General features: G+C 37.8%; 1 pseudogene; it reads left to right on the top strand.

Annotated features, from left to right (window-relative positions):
• Positions 1–14,504: 14,504 nt before the first annotated feature.
• On the top strand, positions 14,505–14,621 carry LOC126238186 (5S ribosomal RNA; annotated as a pseudogene).
• Positions 14,622–22,027: the final 7,406 nt, after the last annotated feature.

Genomic DNA, 22,027 nt, shown 5'->3' with positions numbered 1-22,027 from the left:
TCATTTACATATATACTTGATTCACTACCTCTCAATGTATGTCGTATTATTCTAAGGAAGGAAATTGTATTGCTACTACTTATCTTCAAAATGGTGTCTGTGTCAAAGGGTGGCTTCCATTGCAACATCTTGATAAAAATACAAGTGGACTGGGTTGTTTTTTATATAGAACTGAAGACAAATGCAGTATTCTTGGTATTAGCACTCCTTATTTTTATTTCACTCACCACAAATTTCACAAATAATTTTTTAATGTAAGTCAAAAACATTTCATATGCACTTGTTGAAGTTTAAAAAAAAGACTAAAAGGCAGTATCTCATCAGTCTAAGAGCTTACAAAGTGACAGTACTCTGAAGTGATGAACTGAACTGTCTGAACAGAAGTAACTAAGCAAAAGTGATTGAATAGAAGTGACAAACTAGAAGTGACACATTTGGCACAAATTTTAATAAATCAAACAGCTTCTAGGAAGACCTGGAAGGTGCATGACTTCTGCTTTTAATAATAGATACTGATTTAAATGAAATTAATATTTTTTATGAATGAAAAATGCTTGAAAATATAATAGAAACAAAATATGTTCATATACTTATGAAAATAAATTAACTTATTTTCAAAATATGCCACAGGCATCATGCAAATTAATTTTGTAAATTAATTACAGTGTATTGTAGGTGACATTTGTTATGAACGATAATACATAAACTTCAAGAAAAAAAATAAAAACAAGATCATGTTTTGTACTTTATTGTGAAATTTATCTCCTATCTGATTTTTCTAGCACAACATTACAACACAGAAATATGTAAAATTATTTTACATAATGGACCGACTTTGAACAACAGAGAACTTTGGCAGTGTACAAACGTAATGCATGATTCTGGAAAAAAACGTAGATCTAATACTTTATATTCAAAAATTGGCAAAAATGTTACTGAAAATAAAGTATCACAAGTTACTGAAAATAAAGTATCACAAGTTACTGTAATCTCAAGAAGTTATCATAATTCTTGGTTTGTTATAAAGTGTGTGGTTGTTTCTCAGCAGGTGGAATGTTTGCTGCAACTTTGACAAGTGGTCACTGCAATTGGTGGCCTACAGCTGCCAATTGCCTCTCAGTTTACAAAAATTAGTTTTTAGTGATCCTCATCAGTAATTAATAAAACTGCCTTAGAACATGAGTAAGATAAAAACTTATTACATTTTTCCTGTCACCTGCCAAACAGAATGAAGACTAACAGACCATTTCATCAAGACTAACAGACTATTTCATCAGGATGTGGAGCAATAGAGATACATATTTTATGTAACCCACATTTGAATGTAGATTTTTATGTCAATGACCCGCACTGCTAAAAGAACTCAATACACACAGTTCAACAGCCGACTTTCTCTCAAGAGCCCTCCAGGTCCTGTTATAATACAAATAGAGGAGCTGCTTTGACAGCAGTGCTTGAGTACACATTTCTGTTGTTTAAAGAGGGTATGCTTTGTTGACACTGGGCATTGACCTGCTGTACACCAGGCTCTATACATAATGGTTTGGTTCTCAATAAAAGTCCATTGCAAAAGCACAAGCTGAGTTAGTCAGTGCACCACCTGGCCTGCAGAATCTCTCATGTAGGTAATGTGAAACCTTTCTGTTTAACCAATAATTTTTATTATATTAATTTGAAATTTGTGCAGATATTATTAAAAAGAGAATTGAAATGTAAATGAAAATAGATGGGGAAGCAGCTGACGTGACAGTGGTAGACACTATATGACAATATTCTCTGATGTATAAGGTATTACTAATCTGTGATGGTGGATGTGGAGAAATCAGGACTGTACATGGAATCAAAATCTATTATAATTCAAACTCATTTCCTCTTTGCCTGAAGTATTTTCTGTTAAAATGCAGAAGTAACTTATACTTTCAAATATATTTGTCATCTAGTGTGATTTACCTCAGACCTTCTGTTACACATAGTTTATATTTTGTAGTGCAACATCAGATTTAGAGTAACTAATTTCTAGAATCAGTATTGAAGATTGTGTTTACAACTGATGCCATGGAAATTAGGTATCTAATTACACTTGTCTGTACCTGATGGAAAATGGCAGGACAGGAACACATATTTAAATTACAGTTCAGCTGAACCTGCTTGACAGTAGATTTGTGCAACATAAATAACTGCTTTATTAGAGAATCCCTTTTTGTCACTATGAAAGTATGTACAGGTACTGGTAACTAATTACACATATGAATGTTAAGCTTTGCTTTGGTGCAAAGGTATGACAGTAGCATCAAATAATGAGAAACCAAATTTAGTACACATTTGATATTCTTTAAAAATTTTCTGTGCTGTTACACATGCAACATCTCCAATATTATTGCACCGATCATGGAGACAATTGCCTGACACAATAAGATAGATCCCTAAGTGTGAATCACGTCGGAATAACAATATTATGAAAAGGCTGAAATAAATTTCTTAATTTAATTACTTATTAATTTGTTTTCCAATTTTCTGTTCTTTTATTTATTTATTTATTTATTTGGCATATGGCTTATATAATTATAGTTTACAAGAACATACATTAAAGTGATACAAGGTAACAACAAAATCTGGAGGAGCAGCAGTAGCTAAAGGAGATTGAGTTAGCTAGTTTCCATCATAGTTGGAAAGTCAAAGACTCCAGCCAATTGATTCCTGCAGGTGCTGTATCTGCAAAATCCTTCCAGGTATCTATGAATTTTCAGGCAGCTGTACAAAATGTCCTCCAGTGTTTGTTCTGATATTTTGCAGTTGCATTGGCAATCATTGGTCATTCAGCATTTATGTAGTGCTGCTTTTGTCATGGCCTGACTACTGCTGTCTTGGGTGAGCAAGTTCCATATTCTTTTATTGACTGGCTCACTCTCTGAGGTCAAGTGGTCAGATCTATTTTCTCATGACCTCAGAAGAATGTCTACTGATTTCTCCACACTTCTCTTAGACCGTAGTTGTCTGCAGCACGTTGCCCATTGTTTACCCAGACTGCTTCTGTAGATTTTTGTGAACTGTATGGGAAATTGTTCAATATTTCATGAATTGGTATGTATCCAGATCATTTGAGTTTTGTCCTTCCTCATGTCATAGCCCTTTGTTGTCAGGGATTTGGTGGAGCAATAATGGTGAGTGCCCGCCCGGCTAGCTGTGCGGTCTAACACGCTACTTCCTGAGCAGGAAGTGTCAAGGTCTGGAGTGCAGGCCAGCTTGTGGATGGTATTTAAGGTGGTTTTCCATCTGTCTCAATGAATGGGGGCTGGTTCCCCATATTCCACCTCAGTTATACTATGTTGGCAATTGCTGTGCAAACACTGTCTCCATGTCACCATAATTACTCTACCACACATACACGTCGTTATCAGGAGAAAGAAAACTGGCATTCTACGGATCAGATCATGGAATGTCAGATCCCTTAATCCAGCAGGTAGGTTAGAAAATTTAAAAAGGGAAATGGATAGGTTAAAGTTAGATATAGTGGGAATTAGTGAAGTTCGGTGGCAGGAGGAACAAGACTTTTGGTCAGGCGAATACAGGGTTATAAATACAATGTATGATGAGATAAAAGAAATTATTCAGGTAGTGAAGGGAGACGAAAATTTAATAGTCATGGGTGACTGGAATTCGACAGTAGGAAAAGGGGGGGAAGGAAACATAGTAGGTGAATATGGATTGGGGGTAAGAAATGAAAGAGGAAGCTGTCTGTTAGAATTTTGCACAGAGCATAACTTAATCATAGCTAACACTTGGTTCAAGAATCATAAAAGAAGGTTGTATACATGGAAGAATCCTGGAGATACTAAAAGGTATCAGATAGATTATTAATGGTAAGACAGAGATTTAAGAACCAGGTTTTAAATTGTAGGACATTTCCAGGGGCAGATGTGGACTCTGACCACAATCTATTGGTTTTGAACTGTAGGTTAAAACTGAAGAAATTGCAAAAAGGTAGGAATTTAAGGAGATGGGACCTGGATAAACTGACTAAACCAGAGGTTGTACCGAGTTTCAGGGAGAGTATAAGGGAACAATTTACAGGAATGGGGGAAAGAAATACAGTAGAAGACGAATGGGTAACTCTGAGGGATGAAGTAGTGAAGGCAGCAGAGGATCAAGTAGGTAAAAAGACAAGGACTAGTAGAAATCCTTGTGTAACAGAAGAAATATTGAATTTAATTGATGAAAGGAGAAAATATAAAAAAGCAGTGAATGAAGCAGGCAAAAAGGAATACAAATGTCTCAAAAATGAGATCGACAGGAAGTGCAAAATGGCTAAGCAGGCATGGCTAGAGGACAAATGTAAGGATGTGGAGGCTTATCTCACTAGGGGTAAGATAGATACAGCCTACAGGAAAATTAAAGAGACCTTTGGAGAAAAGAGAGCCACTTGTATGAATATCAAGAGCTCAGATGGAAACCCAGTTCTAAGCAAAGAGGGGAAAGCAGAAAGGTGGAAGGAGTATATAGAGGGTCTATACAAGGGCGATGTACTTGAGGACAATATTATGGAAATGGAAGAGGATGTAGATGAAGATGAAATGGGAGATACGATACTGCGTGAAGAGTTTGACAGAGCACTGAAAGACCTGAGTCGAAACAAGGCTCCGGGAGTAGACAACATTCCATTAGAACTACTGACGACCTTGGGAGAGCCAGTCCTGACAAAACTCTACCATCTGGTGAGCAAGATGTATGAGACAGGTGAAATACCCTCAGACTTCAAGGAGAATATAATAATTCCAATCCCAAAGAAAGCAGGTGTTGACAGATGTGAAAATTACCGAACAATCAGTTTAATAAGTCACGGCTGCAAAATACTAACACGAATTCTTTACAGACAAATGGAAACACTAGTAGAAGCCGACCTAGGGGAAGATCAGTTTGGATTCCGTAGAAATATTGCAACACGTGAGGCAATACTGACCTTACGACTTATCTTAGAAGAAAGATTAAGGAAAGGCAAACCTACGTTTCTAGCATTTGTAGACTTAGAGAAAGCTTTTGACAATGTCGACTGGAATACTCTCTTTCAAATTCTAAATGTGGCAGGGGTAAAATACAGGGAGCGAAAGGCTATTTACAATTTGTACAGAAACCAGATGGCAGTTATAAGAGTCGAGGGGCATGAAAGGGAAGCAGTGGTTGGGAAGGGAGTGAGACAGGGCTGTAGCCTCTCCCCAATGTTACTCAATCTGTATATTGAGCAAGCAGTAAAGGAAACAAAAGAAGAATTTGGAGTAGGTATTAAAATCCATGGAGAAGAAATAAAAACTTTGAGGTTCGCCGATGACATTGTAATTCTGTCAGAGACAGCAAAGGACTTGGAAGAGCAGTTGAATGGAATGGGCAGTGTCTTGAAAGGAGGATATAAGATGAACATCAACAAAAGCAAAACAAGGATAATGGAATGTAGTCGAATTAAGTCGGGTGATGCTGAGGGAATTAGATTAGGAAATGAGACACTTAAAGTAGTAAAGGAGTTTTGCTATTTGGGGAGCAAAATAACTGATGATGGTCGAAGTAGAGAGGATATAAAATGTAGACTGGCAATGGCAAGGAAAGCGTTTCTGAAGAAGAGAAATTTGTTAACATCGAGTATAGATTTAAGTGTCAGGAAGTCATTTCTGAAAGTACGAGGGTTGTTTTTTTAAGTAAGGGCCGTTTTTATTTTTAAAAATGGTACAAATACTTTTGTAAAAAAACTTTTATTTTCTGATTCTACACACTTTTACCTATTTTTCTACATAGTTGCCTTGTTTATTTAAGCACTTGTCATACCGTACAACTAAGTTTTTAATTCCCTCTTCAAAGAATTCGGCCGCCTGCTCCGACAGCCAACAGTTTACGGCCGCTTTCACTTTATCGTCGTCATTGAAGCGCTGCCTGCCAAGATGGTGTTTCAGGTAACGGAAAAGGTGAAAATCGCTAGGAGCAAGGTCGGGGCTGTATGGTGCATGGTCCAAAACTTCCCAGCCAAAAGAATCAATCAAATCCCGAGTCTTTTGAGAGGTGTGAGGCCTAGCGTTATCGTGCAGGAGCAAAACTCCTTTTGTCAGCATGCCGCGCCTTTTGTTTTGACTTGCTCTACGGAGCTTCTTTAGAGTTGTACAGTAGGCATCTGAGTTGATTGTCGTTCCTCATGACATAAACTCCACTAACAAAACACCACGCTGGTCCCAGAACATAGTTGCCATAATCTTGCGCTTTGACAGCATCTGTTTGGCTTTGACCTTGACGGGTGAGGTTGTGTGTCGCCATTCCATCGATTGTCACTTGCTTTCGGGAGTGATATGGGATACCCATGTTTCATCTCCAGTGACAATTTGACTCAACATGTCATCCCCTTCTTACTCGTAATGAATCAAAAAGTCCAATGAAGTGGCAAATCCCTTCCCTTTGTGGTCCTCTGTGAGGAGTCTGGGTACCCACCGAGAACACAGTTTCTTAAAGTTTAGGTTTTCATACACAATTTTGTACAAAACCGATCTTGAAACTTGCGGAAATTCCAAAGAAAGAGTGGAAATTGTGAATCTTCTGTCCTCACGAATCTTTGTTTCAACTGCAGCCACCAAATCATCAGTGATCACAGAGGGCCGGCCTGAGTGTTCTTTGTCATGGACATTTTGACGGCCATTTTTAAACTCTCTAACCCATTGATGCACTTTACCTTCACTCATTGCTTTCAAGTCATAAACTTCTGTTAACTGACAATGAATTTCTGCAGCTGATAGGCTTCTCGCGGTCAAAAAACGTATCACTGACTGTGTCTCACACACGGCTGGCGATTCAATAATCGTAAACATTATAAAGTAGCACATTGATGCGTACACATCAGCTATAGAGCTGCAACTTGCATCAGTGTGAACGGGAAGGATGCCGGCAAGTGGCGCGGTGACTGGTTGCGGCGTCCACGCGAACTACAGGACTATACGCGCGAACGGCCCTTACTTAAAAAACAACCCTCGTATTTGTATGGAGTGTAGCCATGTATGGAAGTGAAACATGGACAATAAATAGTTTGGACAAGAAGAGAATAGAAGCTTTCGAAATGTGGTGCTACAGAAGAATGTTGAAGATTAGGTGGGTAGATCACATAACTAATGAGGAGGTATTGAATAGGATTGGGGAGAAGAGAAGTTTGTGGCACAACTTGACTAGAAGAAGGGATCGGTTGGTAGGACATGTTCTGAGGCATCAAGGGATCACAAATTTAGCATTGGAGGGCAGTGTGGAGTGTAAAAATCGTACAGGGAGACCAAGAGATGAATACACTTAGCAGATTCAGAAGGATGTAGGTTGCAGTAGGTACTGGGAGATGAAGGAGCTTGCACAGGATAGATTAGCATGGTGAGCTGCATCAAACCAGTCTCAGGACTGAAGACCACAACAACAAACACAACATACATTTGAGGTTACACTCATTTGGTATGAGATGTTCTCGAGCAGGGGGGATCCACTAGTGGCCAAACTTGTAATACTGTTAAGTTTTTCTAGATTGTTAGCAAGCATTTGTTCAACTTCTTCAAATGTGTTGCTTTGAGTTGCTATCACTAGGTTGTCAGCATAGCTAAAACTTAAAGAATCAGTGGTGATTATGCCACTGGTCTACAAGTTACATGAAAGTGGGAGAAAAACTGTGTTGTGTGGGGGACAGTTCATTATGGCACAAGATTTCCTTGTGGTTTCTCCATTGTCAACTTTAAAAGAGTGGTTTTTGAGCAAGTTTTCCATAAGTGGTACATTTTTTTCTAGCTTGCAATGGTTTGATTTAATTTATACATTCATCCATCCAGCCACATGGTGTAGTATGTTGCTTTGAGGTCATTAGATGCCACCGAGGTTTTCTTTTTCTTATGTTAACCTGCTTTTATAAACAATGTAAGGGTAAGAACTTCCTCACAGCAAATTCGAGATGGGCAAAATCCTACTGAGTGTATGAGGGTTATGGCGTCATTTATTGGATGTGTGTTGTCACACAGAAGCCTTTCAGAATCAGAATCAGAATTTTTACTGTCCCATAACATACAGAGTTATATCCCAAGATTTAATGTACAGGGGACTCATCAATATTGCTACTACAATTTATATCTATTACAGAAACAATAATTTTTATTTATAATCTACAGAGACTGTGTGTAGCCTAACAACAGTATTGCTGTAAAAAGAGAGAATAATTATTACAATCAATTATTAGACAACAAATTTCTAAGCTTAATTAACAAAACATTTCAGCCACTAGCTTTCTTGCTCAGATTGTAATATTATCATTAAGAAATTCTTCTAAGGAATAATAACATTTCTGTACAAACAATTGCCATAGTTTTTGCTTTAATTGGCCCATATCCATGTTTCTTTTTTAGGATGTTGTAAATTTTCATGCCCATCTATTCTGGGGTTTGTGCAAACAGCTTTAATCTATGAGTGGGAAGCATGAAATTCTCCTTGTTCCTAGTACTGTATTGATGTTTAAAGTTATTGTCTATCAATAACTTGGGGTTACTGTATAAAAAAATAATCAGTTCATAAATGTACCAACACAGAGCACTTAATATTTTTAAATTTCTTAACAGTGGGTAATAGGATACTTTCAGTTTTGCATTAGACATATTTCTAACAATTGATTTTTGTAATTTTAAGATTCTAGTCGTTTTGCTTATGCCTCCCCAAAAACTATTGCAATTCCTTATAACTGATTTAAAGTAGCTGTGGTAAACCATTTTTCTTCTCTCCATGCTAGTTGAGTATGACAGAATTTTTATTGCAAATGACAGGCTGTTTAATTCACTTGCTAAATACTTTATGTGTGAAGACCAGGATAGATTTTGGTCCAAATGCATCCCTAAAATTTAACACAGTCCGCTTCTTTCAGTTCTTGGTTTCTGTGACTAATGTGGAATTCTTTTATCTTAGAGTTTTTATTTCTAAACTGCAGCAAATGTGTTTTCCCAGAATTCAATTTTAGCCCATTTAGTTGGAATTAGTTTTCCAAACTGTCTAATAGTTTTGTGACAGTTGAAGGAATTTGTTCGGGACCATTGCTTTCAACAAGGGCAGAAGTATCATCACTGAATAAAACTGAGTGTGAATTTATGTTCAGGACCACCTTGCAAAATAATCAATCATTCAGAGAAGGAATTTCCATAACTTGATGATATAACTACCCTTTGTTTTCTGTTCATGATGTATGACCTGAACAACTCTAAAGCACAACCCCCAATTCCGTATCTTTCCATTTTATACTGGAGCAAGTGGTGGTTTACACAATCAACTGTTTTAATGAGGTCACAGAATAATCCTGCAACTTTTCTCGACTTGTTTAGGGTGGAAATGATTTTTTTCACAAACTCATTAATGGCCTCAATGGTACTCTTGCCTTTTTGAAAGCCATATTCATTATCTGAAATTATGTTTGATTCTTCTATTATTTTTTAATTTTGTGTTACCACCACTCCTTCAGATATTTTTGAAAACATTGGGAGAATAGAGATTGGGCAGTAGTTCCCCATATCTTCTCTTGAGCCTTTTTTATACAAAGGTTTTACCTCCACATACTTTAGCTTACTAGACATTTTTGTCTGGCACACTCTTAAGTGGAAATATTTAATCAAATACATGTAAAAAAAATTTCAAAAAATATGTTAAAATGTACAGAGATTGGAATCTCAGTTTGGACATGCCACTCCACCTCTTCTAATTTAGAGCAGAACAATTTTAAGCTTTCAAAAGATAAATGTCGTTGCTGTAAGTTTTTCTAGTACTTTGTTCATCTATATTAGTCATTTCAAGCAGAATGATCTGAAAGTCCCTAATCTACACATAGCTTCCTTGCAACATCGAAGTTATAACTTGTTAGAATATTATCGATACAGGTTTCTGTATTATCATTTTTTCTTGTGGACTCTGTGAAGTTTGCCTTGAATCCAAATTTTTGGATTAGGTCCATAAACCATATTGAGTTACTGGTGTCACTTGATTCCATCATCTTGTAACAGATGCTTAGTAGCTTCATTGGAAGCTAGGTTGCTGGGTTTTCTTTAGGTTTTCCTGGCTTGAGTATAACAACAGCTTTTGTTGCTTTAAATTCTTGAGGAATGTTCACACTGTCCAGCATTTCATTGTAAAACTGTAGTAGTCATTCACATGCTTTCATGCTTTCTTTTCTAGTTGTTTAATGCACTCATGAAACAAACAAAGATGATGTGACTTAACAAACGAAAGCGCTGGCATGTCGATAGACACACAAATAAACACAAACATACACACAAAATTCAAGCTTTCGCAACAAACTGTTGCCTCATCAGGAAAGAGGGAAGGAGAGGGAAAGACGAAAGGATGTGGGTTTTAAGGGAGAGGGTAAGGAGTCATTCCAATCCCGGGAGTGGAAAGACTTACCTTAAGGGGAAAAAAGGACTGGTATACACTCGCACACACACACATATCCATCCACACATACAGACACAAGCAGACATATTGTCTGCTTGTCTGCTTGTCTGCTTGTGTCTGTATGTGTGGATGGATATGTGTGTGTGTGCGAGTGTATACCTGTCCTTTTTTCCCCCTAAGGTAAGTCTTTCCGCTCCCGGGATTGGAATGACTCCTTACCCTCTCCCTTAAAACCCACATCCTTTCGTCTTTCCCTCTCCTTCCCTCTTTCCTGATGAGGCAACAGTTTGTTGCGAAAGCTTGAATTTTGTGTGTATATTTGTGTTTGTTTGTGTGTCTATCGACCTGCCAGCGCTTTTGTTTGGTAAGTCTCATCATCTTTCTTTTTAGATATATTGTTTCCACGTGGAAATATATATACCAGAGGGAAACATTCCACGTGGAAAAAATATATCTAAAAAGAAAGAAAGTGATGAGACTTACTAAACAAAAGCGCTGGCAGGTCGATAGACACACAAACAAACACAAACATACACACAAAATTCTAGCTTTCGCAACAAACTGTTGCCTCATCAGGAAAGAGGGAAGGAGAGGGAAAGATGAAAGGAAGTGGGTTTTAAGGGAGAGGGTAAGGAGTCATTCCAATCCCGGGAGCGGAAAGACTTACCTTAGGGGGAAAAAAGGACGGGTATACACTCGCACACACACACACATATCCATCCGCATACACACAGACACAAGCAGACATTTGTAATGTCTGCTTGTGTCTGTATATGTGTGGATGCCTTGCCTTTACAAATGTCTGCTTGTGTCTGTGTATATGCGGATGGATATGTGTGTGTGTGCGAGTGTATACCTGTCCTTTTTTCCCCCTAAGGTAAGTCTTTCCGCTCCCGGGATTGGAATGACTCCTTACCCTCTCCCTTAAAACCCACTTCCTTTCATCTTTCCCTCTCCTTCCCTCTTTCCTGACGAAGCAACCGTTTGTTGCGAAAGCTAGAATTTTGTGTGTATGTTTGTGTTTGTTTGTGTGTCTATCGACCTGCCAGCGCTTTTGTTTGGTAAGTCTCATCACTATATATATATCTGCTTTAAATTTGTCTGCTTGTGTCTGTATATGTGTGGATGGATATGGGTGTGTGTGCGAGTGTATACCTGTCCTTTTTTCCTCCTAAGGTAAGTCTTTCCGCTCCCAGGATTGGAATGACTCCTTACCCTCTCCCTAAAAACCCACATCCTTTCATCTTTCCCTCTCCTTCCCCTCTTTCCTGATGAGGCAACAGTTTGTTGCGAAAGCTTGAATTTTGTGTGTGTGTTTGTGTTTGTTTGTGTGTCTATCGACCTGCCAGCGCTTTCGTTCGGTAAGTCACATCATCTTTGTTTTTTTAATATATATATATATATATATATATATATATATATATATATATATATATAACCTCCATTACGACAGCTGCTACCCATTCCACATCAAACGGTCCCTTCCCTACAGCCTAGGTCTTCGTGGCAAACGAATCTGCTCCAGTCCGGAATCCCTGAAGCATTAGACCAAGAACCTGACAACAGCTTTCGCATCCTGCAACTACCCTCCCAACCTGGTACAGAAGCAAATAACCAGAGCCACTTCCTCATCCTCTCAAACCCAGAACCTCCCACAGAAGAACCACAAAAGTGCCCCACTTGTGACAGGATACTTTCCGGGACTGGATCAGATTCTGAATGTGGCTCTCCAAGAGGGATACGACTTCCTCAAATCCTGCCCTGAAATGAGATCCATCCTTCATGAAATCCTCCCCACTCCACCAAGAGTGTCTTTCCGCCGTCCACCTAACCTTCGTAACCTCTTAGTTCATCCCTATGAAATCCCCAAACCACCTTCCCTACCCTCTGGCTCCTACCCTTGTAACTGCCCCCGGTGTAAAATCTGTCCCATGCACCCTCCCACCACCACCTACTCCAGTCCTGTAACCCGGAAGGTGTACACGATCAAAGGCAGAGCCACGTGTGAAAGCACCGATGTGATCTACCAACTGACCTGCCTACACTGTGACGCATTCTATGTGGGAATGACCAGCAACAAACTGTCCATTCGCATGAATGGACACAGGCAGACAGTGTTTGTTGGTAATGAGGATCACCCTGTGGCTAAACATGCCTTGGTGCACGGCCAGCACATCTTGGCACAGTGTTACACCGTCCGGGTTATCTGGATACTTCCCACCAACACCAACCTATCTGAACTCCGGAGATGGGAACTTGCTCTTCAATATATCCTCTCTTCCCGTTATCCACCAGGCCTCAATCTCCGCTAATTTCAAGTTGCCGCCACTCATACCTCACCTGTCATTCAACAACATCTTTGCCTCTGCACTTCTGCCTCGACTGACATCTCTGCCCAAACTCTTTGTCTTTAAATATGTCTGCTTGTGTCTGTATATGTGTGAATGGATATGTGTGTGTGTGCGAGTGTATACCCGTCCTTTCTTCCCCTTAAGGTAAGTCTTTCCGCTCCCGGGATTGGAATGACTCCTTACCCTCTCCCTTAAAACCCACATCCTTTCGTCTTTCCCTCTCCTTCCCTCTTTCCTGATGAAGCAACCGTTGGTTGCGAAAGCTGGAATTTTGTGTGTGTGTTTGTGTTTGTTTGTGTGTCTATCGACCTGCCAGCACTTTCGTTCGGTAAGTCGCATCATCTTTGTTTTTAGATATTTTTTTCCCACGTGGAATGTTTCCCTCTAATTTATATATATATATATATATATATATATATATATATATATATATATATATATATATATATATATATATATAAAGATGATGAGACTTACCAAACAAAAGCGCTGGCAGGTCGATAGACACACAAAAATATACACACAAAATTCAAGCTTTCGCAACAAACTGTTGCCTCATCAGGAAAGAGGGGAAGGAGAGGGAAAGACGAAAGGATGTGGGTTTTAAGGGAGAGGATAAGGAGTCATTCCAATCCTGGGAGCAGAAAGACTTACCTTAGGGGGAAAAAAGGACAGGTATACACTCGCACACACACCCATATCCATCCACACATACAGACACAAGCAGACCTGCCTGCTATATATATATATATATATATATATATATATATATATATGCCTGCTATATATATATATATATATATATATATATATATATATATATATATATATATATATATATGTCTGCTTGTGTCTGTATGTGTGGATGGATACGTGTGTGTGTGCGAGTGTATGCCTGTCCTTTTTTCCCCCTAAGGTAAGTCTTTCCGCTCCCGGGATTGGAATGACTCCTTACCCTCTCCCTTAAAACCCACATCCTTTCGTCTTTCCCTCTCCTTCCCTCTTTCCTGATGAGGCAACAGTTTGTTGCGAAAGCTTGAATTTTGTGTGTATGTTTGTGTTTGTTTGTGTGTCTATCGACGTGCCAGCACTTTCGTTTGGTAAGTCACATCATCTTTGTTTTTAGATATATTTTTCCCACGTGGAATGTTTCCCTCTATATATATATATATATATATATATAAAAAGAAAGATGATGAGACTTACCAAACAAAAGCGCTGGCAGGTCGATAGACACACAAACAAACACAAATATACACACAAAATTCAAGCTTTCGCAACAAACTGTTGCCTCATCAGGAAAGAGGGAAGGAGAGGGAAAGACGAAAGGATCTCTGCCCAAACTTTAAATATGTCTGCTTGTGTCTGTAATGTGTGGATGGATATGTGTGTGTGTGCGAGTGTATACCTGTCCTTTTTTCCCCTTAAGGTAAGTCTTTCCGCTTCCGGGATTGGAATGACTCCTTACCCTCTCCCTTAAAACCCACATCCTTTCGTCTTTCCCTCTCCTTCCCTCTTTCCTGATGAGGCAACAGTTTGTTGCGAAAGCTTGAATTTTGTGTGTATGTTTGTGTTTGTTTGTGTGTCTATCGACGTGCCAGCACTTTCGTTTGGTAAGTCACATCATCTTTGTATATATATATATATATATATATATATATATATATATATATATATATATATATATATATATATATATATATATATATATATATATATATATATATATATATATAGGGCAACGGCCTTGCCGCAGTGGCTACACCGGTTCCCGTGAGATCACCGAAGTTAAGCGCTGTCGGGCGTGGCCGGCGCTTGGATGGGTCACCATCCCGCAGCCACGTGCTGTTGCCATTTTTCGGGGTGCACTCAGCCTCGTGATGCCAATTGAGGAGCTACTCGACCGATTAGTAGCGGCTTCGGTCAAAGAATACCGTCCTAACGGTCGGGAGTGCGGTGTGCTGACCACACGCCCCTCCTTATCCGCATCCTCCTCGGAAGATGACACGGCGGCCGGACGGTCCCGGAAGGGCCACTTGTGGCCTAAAGACGGAGCTTTGATTGATTGATTGATTGATATATATATATATATATATATATATATATATATATATATATATATATATATATATATATAAAAACAAAGATGATGTGACTTACCGAATGAAAGCGCTGGCAGGTCGATAGACACACAAACAAACACAAACACACACACAAAATTCAAGCTTTCGCAACAAACTGTTGCCTCATCAGGAAAGAGGGAAGGAGAGGGAAAGACAAAAGGATGTGGGTTCTAGGGGAGAGGGTAAGGAGTCATTCCAATCCCGGGAGCGGAAAGACTTACCTTAAGGTGAAAGAAGGATGGGTATACACTCGCACACACATACATATCCATCCACACATATACAGACACAAGTAGACATCTCACAAACGGAAAGTAAATGGAAATAGAGAGGAAATTCAAGATATAACATAGGAAATCTGGTGAAAGTGAATATAAAAGAAAATTTTACAAAAGAACAAAACTGAGACTGACCAATACAGAACCACGAGATGTCGAATACAGATTGAGACACCTGAAGGGCTGTATTGAAGAAGCAGCTTCTAAAATCGTAGGTAAAAGAAAATGAACTAATAAACTTTGGTTTAACACAAAATGTCATGAAAAGTGCTGAAAAGAAGAAATGTGAGGAATGCATGTATTAAAGAAAGGGACAATATGACATTGAAGGAAAGATAGTATAAACTCCACCAAGAAACACAAAGAACCCTAAGACAAAAGAAAAGGGAATACTATAATAATGTGATCAGAGAAGCAGAGGATGCTTTCCAACATCACAGGACAAGGCAGATGTATCAAAATATAAAAAATCCTTTGGTAAATTCAATAAAAGAGAACTGTTTATAAAGGATCAGTACGGGAAAATATTGACCAACAAAAGTGACATACAAAAAGACGAAAGACATACTTTTCACAACTTCTCAACTGCAATGATCCCACACTCTTACTTTAAATTGGAAGAACCTGATATAATGGATACAGCTGACAGAGTTACCACCCCATCAGTAAATGAAATACAGCAAGCAATAACAAGGCTTGTGGCAAAGGCCAGATATATTCTGAGTTATTAAAGAATGGAGGACCACAACTGAAATTAGAAATACAGGCCTGCAGATTGGAAAACTGCAATTGTGTGCCCCATATTTAAGTAGAATGATCCACTTGTTTGTGGAAACTACAGAGGAATTGCCTTACTGGATGTCACCTAAAAAATCTTATCGAACTGCCTATTAAACAGGCTGATTCCAATAACGGAAGAACTGATTGTGGACTACCAATGTGGCTTCCACAGAAACAGATCCACATTAGAGCTCTTATTCATCCCAAGACAAGTAAATGAGAAGGCGTGGGAATTCAATGTAGATGTCCAAATACTACTCATAGGTTTTAAAAAAGGCCTATGATAGCATTCACTGACAGACACTCCTAAATATAATGAAGGAATTTAAAATACCATAAAAATTAATCAGATTAGTTAAAATGTGTATAGATGAAAATTTATGTCATATAAAGACACCAGTAAGAGAAACTGAAGATTTTAAGGTGTACACTGGACTGAGACAAGGGGATGCCATTTCACCCGTTTTATTTAACCTAGTCCTAGAGAAGATCGATAGAGAATTTTCTAAAACCAGTCCACAAGGGATCTAGCTACAGGATGTGAACATTATAAGACTTGCCTATGCAGATGATGCAGCACTAATAAATAGTTCTAAAACAGAATTAATCAAAAGGATACAAAATTATTACAAAATTGCTGAGAAAACAGGATTACCTGTTAATGAAGAAAAGACAGAATACCTGCCCATAAGTAAGAAAATCAGAAAAGATGCACCATATTTAAGGTTAAGGATGGTTCAGTTTCAAGACTGTTGACCACTTCAAGTACTTAGGAAGTCCTTTTAGTAATAACAACAGAACAGATATAGAAATAGATGCCTGTTTAGCAATGGCAAACAAGACACTTTTTAGTTTCATCAAAATTCTAAGAAAAAGATTGCTTAGCAGTAACTTCAGAATCCACTTGTATCAATTGACCATTATACCTGTGATGTTATATGGTTGTGAAACATTATATTTAGAAAGAAAGATGAACGAAAACTGTTAATATTTGAAAGAAAAGTGTAGGGGACTGACAAGGCAGCCAGTCCACAGTGACGGGTAACCGAAAGGCACGCGTACACACACGCCGACTGGCGTTAAGTCTGAAACAGGATACGTGATGAAAGCTATAAAGGAAAGAACGGAGCTTCTCGTATACTTAACTTTAATTCTTTGTGGTACATTTCTCTTGATAATACAAGTGAGACTCTCTCCAGATATGGTTAATGGCGCCTTGCTAGGTCGTAGCCATGGACTTAGCTGAAGGCTATTCTAACTGTCTCTCGGCAAATGAGAGAAAGGCTTCGTCAGTGTAGTCGCTAGCAAAGTCGTCGTACAACTGGGGCGAGTGCTAGTCCGTCTCTCGAGACCTGCCGTGTGGTGGCGCTCGGTCTGCGATCACTGCCAGTGGTGACACGCGGGTCCGACATGTACTAATGGACCACGGCCGATTTAAAGCTACCACCTAGCAAGTGTGGTGTCTGGCGGTGACACCACAAAAAGTACTAAGGAAAAGTTTTGGACCTGTATATGATGAAAATAACATGGAATGGAGAATAAGAAGAAATGAAGAATTAAGAGGGCTGTACAAACGCCATGCTCAAGAGGAGAAGGTTGAAATGGGCAGGCCATATAGCAAGAATGACAGAGAATAGACTACCTAGAATGGCATTCAGCAGAACAACAGATGTAACAAGAGGAAGAGGAAGATGCAGAATTAGATGGCAGGATAACATTCGAGAGGACACAACTAGGATGAACAGCAACAGCAACTGGACAAACAGCGCGGGCAGAGTGCAAGAGGCTCATTGAGCAAAAATATAGTTGATAAAGCCCTTCCCACATCTAAAGTAAAAGTAAAGTAAGTGGTAACTCCTCCTTTTTCCATATTTTCTCTACAGAAGTAAGAAGCCAACCTGAATGCTGTAACATTTAACATATCTATACCAGTGATCACATGATGTTAAGAGAGGCAAATTATATTAATTGGTTTGCTCAAATCTAGTCTTCAACACAAAGATGCAACCCATTGAGCTTATTCCTAAGTCCTTGGATATCCTGAGGCAATAAGGATAATTTATTTTGTGCATTGGCTGAACTGCATCTGGATGAACCTATTTTTCCTGTCAATTCTTTAATATCTTCAGTTTCAATCAGAGGCTGTCAGCATGAATTGTGTACATTAAAAAGTGCTTTCTGGCTGTCTGTTTTATCAGTGTGACTGTCATTTTGAGCCTGTCTCTGAACATATTTTGTTCTACTAGCCTGAGACTGACACTGACAACTTTTCACTGCAAGCTAACAAATGTGAATACAGGTAGGTACATTACCATATTTGAAACTACAAGACTGTGGCCGGGCAGGCTGTGCTATGCTACCTTACAAAAACTACAAGCTACAAAGAATGAAAATAATAATAATAATAATAATAATAATAATAATAATAATAATAATAGGGCCCTGATGTGTTTTTTTGAATGGATTTGTACTACAATATTTGTTAAAAACACAAATGCCAATTACTACATGGAGACATTCACTGACCTGATATAATGTTTAGGTCAAGTTACTTTCTCCATAAGAAAAACTGCCACATTTTGGAACATAAGAACAATAAGTAAAAATATTTTGAATATTTTTATTCACCAACGTCCAACAAGATAATATTCTAGGTTAACTGCTCAATTAGACAAAAGTACTAACTGCAAAAAAGTAATTATGATTATAAACAACATATGGAAAAGGACAGACTGCTACTCACTGTAAGGATGACATGTTGAGTTGCAGACAGACACAACGAAAAGACTGTTACACATTTAGCTTCTGGCAGAAGACACCTCCTATTGCTGATATTTCAACTGCAGTTTCCATTGTTTAATTAGGATATGTGGAGTTCACACACATTTGCATTTCTCTGCATCTGTTTAAATAGTTAGAATATTAACCACAATCTCACAGTACATTTATCCACCCATGACTTTGTCAAAACTCCATTGTAGTTTGAGAGTAATAGATATATTCACTAATACAATACTAAAAGAAAAAATGATCTGTACTTCCCTCTGGTGGAGGGTTTCCCAAATTGAATTCTGTGAAGTGAATAAGTTCTCCGTGACAAACTTTTAGCAACAAAGCAGTTTTTTTCCATGATTTTTCTTCTTCTTCTTGCGGATTATCTATGGCTGGCATAAAAATTTAATTATGATTTATGTGTTATTAGCTATGACCTACAGTTGAATTATTCACTGAAAAAATACAAGATTTTCTCATTTTTAAAAAAGAATTTGTTAACCTTCACAATAAACAAGGCATTCCATCAAAGTACCAGGATTCTCAAAGTGTCTTATCAAAGGAAATGTTAGGGAACCCCTGCTCTAGTGAATCTAGCTTTGACACAGAAAAGGTTGCAATACTCACCTATAAATTATTTAATAATCTGACCAAGGATATGAAATGTCTGAAAGACTGCAGAAGTGATTTCAAATGTAAAGTGTCATCTTCTTAACAACTCCTTCTAATGATTTGATTTGATTTGATTTGATTTGATTTATTTCGTGTTCCATAGGTCAAACTGTGTTGGATACACAAGGACGTGGAACGAGTCAGTTTTTTACAAATACAATCTGATAATCTAATAGCATATACAGAAATTTGAGTACATAATTATATAAAAATTTATACAGTAAATTCTTTGGGCAGCAATACAGAAAAAGAAAATACATATTTTCTTAGAATCATTAAAACACTACAGAAAACAGATACGGAGCACACACAGTTACAGAGCTCAGGTTAAATAAAATTCATAGTGGCATTATGTCAACTTGTATTATATAATATTAAAATATTACAATTTATTTAGTTAAAAATTCATCTAGACTGTAAAAAGCTTTTTCTAGCAAAAATATTTTTAGTGCTTTCTTAAACTCACTCTTGTTATGAATCTCTGTCTTTATTTCGGGAGGAAGAGCATTGAAGAGTTTTGCTCCAGTGTAGTGGACACCCTTTTGTGCCAAGCTCAAATTTCTGAGTTCACTGTGTATGTCATTCTTCCTCCGTGTGTTATGCTCGTGATAATTACTGTTTGGTTGAAATATCTCTATATTTTTACAAACAAAACACATGAGAGAAAAAATATATTGGCATGTAATTGTGTATATTTTAAGATTACGAAAACTATTTCTACAAGAGTCTCTTGGGCGCAATCCACATATAATTCTTAAAGCTCGCTTCTGTGCAATGAACACTTTCCTAGCTAATGGCTGGTTGCCCCAAAAAATAATTCCGTACTCAATGAGACAATGAAAATAGCCATAATATGCCACTTTTGTAGTGTTAGGTTCAACACATGTAGTGACAACCCGTAAAGCATAGGTAGCAGAGCTAAGCCTCTTACAGAGGTCAATAATATGTGAAGACCAGTTCATTTTCTTGGCAATGTGCACTCCAAGAAATTTTGTTGTTTCCATTCTAACTATTGGTTGATTACCACATGTCACACTTATCTCTCTCTCTTTTTCTGTTTTTGTACAGAATTGAATAAAGCTGGTCTTACTGGAATTTAATGAGAGACCATTCACCTTGAACCAATTAACCATATCTGAGAGTATGTGATTAATGAGTTCCTCAAGATTGTTGTCTGTTCTACTGCTCATAAAAATTGTGGTATCATCAGCAAATAATGTAAATTTACACGGCAGGCTTATACATGATGGTAGATCATTTATAAAAATCAGGAATAATAGTGGCCCAAGAATTGAGCCCTGGGGCACTCCACATGTAATGGAACTCCATTCAAAATCTGAGGAAGTGTCACATACTCCACCCGAGCTATTCAACACAACTTTTTGTTTTCTGTCTTGGAGGTACGACTGTAGCCAATTGTCTGCAACACCACTTATTCCTACTAATTTTGCTTTTTGCAAGAGAATCTGGTGATCAACACAGTCAAACGCTTTGGATAAATCACAGAAGACACCAAGTGCTAGCATTTTTTCATTAAGAGTTTCTAGGACTTCATTTGCAAGTGCGTAGACTGCATCTTCTGTTGAACGGCCCTTTTGAAAGCCAAACTGGCTCTTACTGAGAACTTCCTTCTTCATGAGATGAACAGTAATTCTTACATGTATTAGCTTTTCTAGAATTATGGAGAAAGCTGTCAGCAAAGAGATAGGTCGATAGTTAGTTAGTTCAGCTTTATCACCCTTTTTGTACAGGGGCTTCACAATGGCATACTTAAGTCTACTGGGAACAACACCTTTCTGAAGGGAAGCATTGAAAATATGACAGAGAATGTCCCTTATCCACACACAAGAATATTTCAATAAATTACCAGATATATTATCAACCTCTGCAGAATTCGTACTTTTTAGAGACATGATGATTTTTTTAATTTCTTCTACAGTAACAGGATTAAGGTGCATTTCTGAAATTTTGTTTGAATATACGGCTTGACAAAGAGTTACAGTTTTGTCAACATTGGGCTTGCAACCAATCTGTTGAGTTACTGATAGGAAGTGTTTATTAAAAATCTCAGCCACCGTTTTGGGGTTATCTACTAGGATACCTTCATATCTGATATTATTTATATCTTCTTTACTTGTTGTATCTCTTCCTGTTTCTTTTTTTACAATGTTCCAAATTGCTTTTATTTTATTATTAGAATTATCTATTTTCTTCTCATAATAAAGGGCTTTTGATTTCTGTATTAGTTTCTTCAAAATTTTACAGTATATTCTATAGTGTTCCCATTTTTCTACATCTTTACAGAATCTTATTGCAGCATAAGTTTCCCTTTTGGTTTTACATGACTGTTTTATACCTTTTGTAATCCAAGGCTTGCTTACAGAATTGGAGGCCCTGTTTCTGACCCATTTCTTGGGAAATATTTCTTCAAAAAGAGCACAGAATTCATTTATAAAACAGTTAAATTTAGTATCAACATCATCATGGCTATATACTAAAGACCAATCCATTTGCTGCAACCTGTGGTTGAAAGTTTCTTTCACCTCTTCATTAATTACTCTTATGAATTTCCATCGAGGAAATTCTTTTTTGAACAGATTAACGTCATAAATAGTGAGAATTTGTCCATAATGAT

This window comes from Schistocerca nitens, chromosome 2, assembly GCF_023898315.1.
Source record: "Schistocerca nitens isolate TAMUIC-IGC-003100 chromosome 2, iqSchNite1.1, whole genome shotgun sequence".
In the NCBI taxonomy this organism is placed as follows: domain Eukaryota; kingdom Metazoa; phylum Arthropoda; class Insecta; order Orthoptera; family Acrididae; genus Schistocerca; species Schistocerca nitens.
The sequence above is the reverse complement of the archived record's forward strand: the minus strand, read 5'-3'. Positions and strand labels throughout refer to the sequence as shown.